This window comes from Nomascus leucogenys, unplaced genomic scaffold (genome assembly GCF_006542625.1).
Source record: "Nomascus leucogenys isolate Asia unplaced genomic scaffold, Asia_NLE_v1 001697F_27333_qpd_obj, whole genome shotgun sequence".
Lineage (NCBI taxonomy): Eukaryota > Metazoa > Chordata > Mammalia > Primates > Hylobatidae > Nomascus > Nomascus leucogenys.
Genome location: NW_022096533.1, coordinates 1 through 8052, shown reverse-complemented (window position 1 = coordinate 8052; position 8052 = coordinate 1). Strand labels below are relative to the sequence as shown.

At 37.3% G+C, this 8052-nt stretch overlaps 1 non-coding gene across 1 annotated transcript; it reads right to left on the bottom strand.

Moving 5' to 3' along the window:
• Positions 1-4474: 4474 nt before the first annotated feature.
• TRNAK-UUU lies at positions 4475-4547 on the bottom strand. Its single transcript has one exon. It is a non-coding gene; the product is annotated as a tRNA-Lys (tRNA).
• Between the last annotated feature and the right edge of the window lie 3505 nt (positions 4548-8052).

Sequence of the window (8052 nt, the reverse complement as noted above, 5' to 3'; positions counted from 1 at the left end):
TCAGTTTACCATAAAAATAGTATTCTCTTATCCTAATATTATTTTTATATATTAGGATATAATATATCATACTACATATGATATATAAAATATTACATTAATAATATATTATGTTAATATTTTATAATAAATAACATAATTATAAATATCTACTTATTAACAATTTATATTATATATTATTTATTTATATTATTAGGATATAATATATCCTTATAGATTATTAGGATATTATATATATATATATATATATATTCCTAATAATCTTGAGGATGCTTTTGTTTCCTCATTTTTTAACCCTAGCTTGCCTCTTCCCTTTCCCTGACAGCTGGTGCTTGGCTCCTCTCCACCTTCTCTCCCGTTTATTTCTAAATGAACTTTTCACAAAAGTGCAGGGCACTCCTAGTATCATTTATGTACATTTTAAGCACTATGTTAAGATTCAGATGTAGCTGCTATTTTAATTTCCACATCACTTTCCGTTTTTTTTTTCCTTCTCCACATGCTCGACTTTAAACATTTCTGCAGCATAGGCTGAGTCTGGGCCCAACTGGGGAGAGATGTGAGGCCAGATAAACCAAGAGTAGAGAAATGTTGTTTCCTGCCTGGGAAGCCTCCGACCTTACAAGGGGGAGAAAAAGGTCTGTGACAGAGTTTCGCTCTTGTTGCCCAGGCTGGAGTGAAATGGTGCTGTCTCTGCCCATTGCAACCTCTACCTCCTGGTTCAAGTGATTCTCCTGCCTCAGCCTCCTGAGCAGCTGGAATTAAGGCACCTGCCACCACGCCCAGGTAATTGTTTTTAAATGCTGTTATTATAGGCGTGAGCCACCACACCCAGCTAAGTTTTTCAAAGGAAATCATCCAAAAACATATCCTTTTGATGTCAGCAGTATCTATAGTGATATCCCCTTTTTATTCCTCATATTGGTAACTTGTGTCATCTCTCTTCCTAAAATTTCTCAGTTTTACTAGAGGTCTTCTTTTATTTATCTTCTAAAGGAACTAGCTTTTTGTTTGTTTTTCTTTTTTGTGTGTGTGTTCAGTTTCATTGAAGTTTGCTCTTATTTTTATTGTTATCTTTTGTCTATTTGCTTTGGTTTTATTTTGCTTTTTTCCCACCTGGGCTCTTCCAGTAAGAGCTTGAGACTTCTTTTTTTTTCTAATGTATGCAGTTAGTGGTATACATTTCTCTCTCAGTGTTTTATTTTTTTTAGGTTATCTTGAAAATTTTGATATATTGTGCTTTCATTTTTATTCAGGTTAATTTATTTTTTGATATCTACTAAGGCTTTCTCTTTGTCCTGTGTACTATTTAGTAGTGTGTTGTTCATTTTCCAAGTTTTGGATATTTTTCTGTTGTCTTTCTGTGATTGACTTTTAGTTTGATTTCACTGTGGTCAGGGATCATACCATATGAATTAATTCTTTTAAGTTTGAGGTTTGTTTTATGGCCCAGGATATGTTCTATCTTACCTGTGTTCTGTGTGTTCTGCTTTTCTTGTGTGGACTCTTCTTTAAATGTTGACTGAATTCTGTTAGCTGAAGATGATTTTGAGTTCTTCAATATCTTTGCTGATTTTCTGTTAGTTCTTCTACCAATTATTATGAGAGAAGTGTTGAAGTCTCTAATGTAATTGTGGATTTGTCTATTTTTTTAATATTTTTTTCTTTACATATTTTGCAACTCTGTTTGGTTTATACATATTTAGGATTGTTATGTCTTCTTGGTGGATTTTTAAATTTTTTTCTTTGTTCTAAAGTTTATTTTAGGCCAGACGTGGTAGCTCACACCTGTAATCCCAGCACTGTGGGATGCTGAGGCAGGTAGATCACCTGGGGTCAGGAGTTCGAGACCAGCCTGGCCAACATGGCGAAACCGTGTCTCTACTAAAAATACAAAAATTAGCCAGTCGTGGTGGCACATGCCTGTAATTCCAGCTACTTGGGAGGCTGAGGCAAGAGAATCACTGGAACCCTGGATGCAGAGGTTGCAGTGAGCAGAGATCATGCCATTGTACTCTAGCCTGAGTGACAAGAGTGAAACTCTATCTAAAAAAATAAATAAATAGATAAATAAATAAAGTTCATATTATATTAATATACTCACTTTTGCTTTCTTTTAATTAGCATTTGAATGTTATACATTTTTATACTCTTAATTTCAACCTGTCTATATAATTATATTTGAAATAAGTTTCTTGTAGACAGCCTTTAGTTGGGTTATATTTTCTAACCTACTCTGTTAATCTCTGTCTTTTAATTGGTACCTTTAGACCATTTATATTGAATGTAATTATTGATATGTTAGGGCTTAAATCTAGCAGTTTGTTTTCTATTTGTACCCTGTTACTATCATTTTGTGGGGATATGTGTGTATATATATATATGTATGCATGTATGTATGTATTAAAGCCTTCTTTATGGACTACTTGTATATTTCTTAGAATTTCATTGTCATTTATCTGTAGTGTTTTTTTGGTGTATGGGTTTTTTTTTTCTCCTGCCTCAGCCTCCCAAGTAGCTGGGATTACAGTCATGTGCCACCATGCCCAGCTAATCTTTGTAGTTTTGGTAGAGACAGGGCTTCGCCATGTTGGCCAGGCTGGTCTCGAATTCTTGACTTCAGGTTATCCCCCTTGGCCTCCCAAAGTGTTGTCATTACAGGCATGAGCCACCGTGCCCAGCCTATCTGTAGTGTTTTTAAATGATCTCTTTATATAACTCTTTTAGTGATTTTTCTAAGTATTACATGATATTTATTTATCACTGTGTACTGGTGTCATTATTTTATCAGTTAAAGCGATGTGTGTCATCTTTACCTCCCTTTTTGTCACTTTTCCTCTCCCACTTGTAATATGATTGTCTTAAATTATTTCTTCTACATACATTTAGAACCACACTGGGCCATGTTATACATTATTTATTTATTTTTTTTGAGACAGTGTCTCACTCTGTTGCCCAGGCCTGAGTGTAGTGGCACGATCTCGGCTCACTGCAACCTCCATCTCCCAGGTTTAAGTGATTCTTCTGCCTCAGCCTCCTGAGTAGCTGAGACTACAGGCATGTGCCACCACACCTGGCTAACTTTTTGTATTTTTAGTAGAGACGGGGTTTCACCATGTTAGCCAGGCTGGTCTTGATCTCCTCACCTTGTGATCTGCCTGTCTTGGCCTCCCAAAGTGGTAAGATTACAGGCATGAGCCACCACACCTGGTCATGTTACACATTTTGCTTCAACTGTTAAATATAATTTAGAAGGCTCAAGAGAAAAAGGAAAATTTATTGTTTCTATCCATTTTTTTTCTTGCTTACCATGTTCTTTCTTCTTTCCTGATGTCAATGATTTATTCTTTTATCATTTCTTTTCTGTCTAGAGAAATTTAGCTATTTTTTAAAGGATAATTCTGCTAGCAGCTAATTATCTTAGTTTTCTTTGCTCTGAAAATGTCTTGATTTCTTCTTTAGTTCTAAAGGATATTTTCTCTGGATATAGAATTCAGAATTAACAATTCTTTTCTTTCCATCCTTGAAAACTGTTGTGCCACTCTTTCTGACCTCTGTGATTTCTGATAAGATACCCACTGTTAGGCAAATTGGTTTTCTTTATAGGAAAGGTGTTTTGTGTCTTTTGTTGCTTTCAATATCTCTTTATCTGTTTTTAGAGTTTAGAAATTTTGATTGATTTTGCTTTCAGTCAACCGTTGAAGGAGATTCTTCTCTAAAAAGTACATAAAAATGCAAATCTCCAGGTCAACAATCTCTAAAATAGTTTAGATTTCTGTATTCTGGTGTTTGGAAAACAAGTTCACTAAGGCAATCCCTTAGGGCTGGTAATTTCATGATGTAAATCATTTCACATTTGTAAAGCATAAAGTAGCAAAGTTTTAGTCACTGCACAAACAAGTATCTGAACCCCTTCCTGTGTTTAATTGGTATAAACTCTCTAGGGCGGCAGTGCCCCACCTTTTTGGCACCAGAGACCGTTTCATGAAAGACAATTTTTTACATGGATGAGGGAGCGGGGGCTGGGGGGATGATTGGGGATGATTCAAGCACATTAGATTTATTGTGCACTTTATTTATATTGTTATTACATTGTAATATGTAATGAAATAAGTATCCAACTCACCGTAATGTAGAATCACTGGAAGCCTTGAGTTTGTTTTCCTGCAACTAGACGGTCCCATCTGGCAGTGATAGAAAAGAGTGACAGATCATCAAGCATTAGATTCTCATAAGGAGCCCACAATCTAGATCCCTTTCATGCGCAGTTCACAATAGGGTTTGGGCTTCTATGAGAATCTGATGCCTCCGCTTACCTGGGAGGCAGGGGAGCCCAGGTGGTCATAAGAGCTATGGGGAGTTGGTGTATAAGTACAGATGAAGCTTCACTGGCTCTCCTGCCACGCTGCCTGGTACCTGGTCTGTGTACTGGAGATTGGGGACTCCTGATCTAGAGTAAAATAGATAAAGAGTTCGCCTGAACAGGGACTTGAACCCTGGACCCTCAGAGTAAAAGTCTGATGCTCTGCCAGCTGAGATATCCAGGTACTCACTCATTTTTTTCCACGGAGTATCTAATCTAGATTTCTTCATTTGTTCCGTTCATTTTATGTTTCATGTTGCAATTTGCAAATCACGTTACTTGAATTCTCCTCATTTCAAAGACCCTGTTTAAGAGAGACATTATAATCGCTAGGAAAATTTTCCTTTTCTCTTTTTAAACATCTCCTTTCTGTAGATTTTCGTAACCTGAGATGGGGCGTCTTCTACGCAAAGCACTGCGGAGCTGCTAGATACAGAGGGTTTCATTCTCGCCAATTAGCTGCAACCTAAACTTCTGGAGGCAATAGTAGAGCTACTTTTGTTCGTATCCCTCAGTATTATCCTGTATGTCTTTCTTGCAGGCTTTGCAGGCAGAGGGGAAGAGAGACGAAGGAGGAAGAATTTGAAGATGCAAGAGAACATTCCATAGTGGACCCCTTTCTGTTGGTAGATGAAACTGCCAGCCAGGCATCACGTTGGCAAGTGGACTGCAGACCCGCGGTCTGGCTGGCCAGAGGGGGAAAAACTTGTGTAACAGTGTCTTTTGGTTTAGCATTCAGTGCCACTTTTGCTGGTCACAGTCTGAAGGTTTTAGAAATAGTGATGTTAAACACAGCAGGACTTTTTCTGCCAGATATTCATTCTCCAAACACCGATAGACAAAGGCAGTAATTAATAATGGATATTTTCTTTCTTTTTTCCTTGCTTTATTTTTAAATATATTTTTTCTTCATCTATGGATCTTTTAAAAATTTTTAATTTTTATGGGTGTATAACATATATATGTGTGTGTGTATATATATATGATACATGGGATATTTTAATGCAGGGATACAATGTGTAATAATCATATTAGGAAAAGCGAAGCATCCATCAGCTCAACACCTTATCATTTTCTTCTTTCTTCTTCTTCTTTTTCTTCTTCTTCTTCTTCTTCTTCTTCTTCTTCTTCTTCTTCTTCTTCTTCTTCTTTTCTTTCTTCTTCTTCTTCTTTTCTTCTTCTTCTTTCTTCTTCTTCTTCTTTCTTCTTGTTCTTCTTTCTTCTCTTCTTCTTTCCTCTTCTTCTTCTCTCTTCTTCTGCTTCTCCTTTTTTTTTTTGACACAGAGTATCACTCTGTCACCCAGGCTGGAGAGCAGTGGCATGATCTCGGCTCACTGCAAGCTTCGCCTCCCAGGTTCACGCCATTCTCCTGCCCCAGCCTCCCGAGTAGCTGGGAGTACAGGTGCCCACCACCATGCCTGGCTAATTTTTTTTGTATTTTTATTAGAGACGGGGTTTCACCATGTTAGGCAGGATGGTCTCGATCTCCTGACCTCGTGATCCGCCTGCCTCAGCCTCCCAAAGAGCTGGGATTACAGGTGTGAGCCACCGAGCCCCGCCAACACTTATCATTTCTTTGTGTTACAGACATTCCAGTTATAATCTTTGAGTTATTTTTAAAGGTACAATAAATTTTTGTTGACTGTAATCACCCTGTTGTGCTGTCAAATGATACATCTTATTCATGCTAACTCTATTTTTGTATCCATTAACCATCTCACTGCCCCCTCCAATGCCCTTTCCAGCTCTAGTAACCATCATTCTACTCTCTGTCTCCATGAGTTCAATTGTTTTATTTTTGGCTTCCACAAACGAGAGAGAATATGTGAAGTTTTACTTTCTGTGCATTCCTTAACATGCATAGACTTTTTACATAACATAATGTCCTCTAGTTTGTGAAGGAAAAGTTACATATTAAATTTGAACTCAGTTGAACATGGACACAAACAATGGTCACCAAATCCTGGAAACATGTTGTATGAGGCCCCTTGAGGTGTTCATCCAGTGCTGTTGCAGAGAATCTCTATTTCAATCTATTCCTATATGTTAGTTATTGAAAAACAGCAGACAATCGCAAAAAAAGCTGACGTTTTCGTGTTCCTTGAGCCCAGTCTCGAAGGGCCCTCGTGACTGGGCCTCATGCCAAAAAACTTGTTACAAAAAGAGCTAGGGTCCCAGACCCGCACCAAAGCTTCATGAGACCTCTCTTCGTCTGTGCACAGACGAGTGGCCAACTCTGGAACCCGGGCTGTTGCTTCCCGGTCTGGTGATGAATCTTTCATAGTCTGGTGAGTGTGTATATATATATATATATATATATATATATATGTATATTTCCCTTCTCCCACTCCCATTGCAATTTGCTTATTATATCATTTGTTTATTATATCTGCATTGCCATTTACGTGGGATAAAGGTTATTTATCCTTAAAGGTATTGTGTGTGTGTCTTTTCTTCTCCCCCCTTGCGTTTCCCGCACAGAACATAGTTCCATCCACTTTGCAAATGAACAGATCTCATTCTTTGCATGGCTGAGTAGTACCCCGTTGTGTATACATACCACATTTACTTTATTCATTTATCTGTTGATGGGCACTTAGGATGCTTCCCAATCTTGGCTATTGTGAATAGTGCTGCAATAAAGATGAGAGTGTAGATATCTTTTTGATATACAAATTTCCTTTCTTTGGGTACACGCCTAGCAAGGGCATTGCTGGAATATATGGTAATATTTTTATTTTCTGAGGAACCTCCATACTGTTCTCCACAGCGGTTGTACTAATTTACATTCCTACCAAGAGTGTACTAGGGTTCCCCTTTCTCCACATCCTTGCCTGTCTTTTGGATGAAAGTCATTTTAACTTGGGTGAAATAATATTTCATTTTAGTTTTGATTTGCATTTATTCGATGATCAATTGTCTTGAGCATCTTTTCATACATCTATTTGCCATTTGTATGTCTTCTTTTAAAAGACACATAGACAAAAGAATTGCAAATAGATATATGAGTAGAAAACCTTTATTTGCTGAGTTTTCTTTATCCTTTCCTTTCACAGTAGCCCCCACCCCCAACACACACACACATACACACACACGTCAGGTTAATAACCAGACCATAAGGGGCTTCAAACCTTAGTTCTTTCTGTGTGAGAGAGTGAACGTTTGTTGTACACTCGATCACACCTCACAGGAAATGCTGAGTTTTCCAAACTCTAAAGTTAAGAAGATTATTAGGGTCATGCATTACGGGTTTTTGTAAAATGGCTACAGTAGCTACATTGGGAGATTCTTTGTCTAAAAGTCTAATACATCCCCGGTTTGATTCAGAGCTTGGCAGGTTGTCTGGTTTTATCTAAATAAATAAATAAATGCTATTTTTTTCAAAGCTCAATTATAGAAGCCTTTATCTACAGACACCCTCCTCCATCCATTTCCTCAGTGAAATTATCTAGACAGACTGATATAGTGACATTAAGAATGTCATGCTTTCAAATCTCTCTTGGATTCCTCACAAAATACTTTTGTTAGAAATATTTAAAATGTTTAAAGGAATCTTGCCTGGAACACTTCAGATAAAAATCAAAAGTCACCAGAGAAAATATTGAAAGGCTTTGGAGAGGAAATTGTATCACTGGTATAAACAAACATTTTATACAATTTAATAGCTTCTTAGTATTATTCTTTCAAAT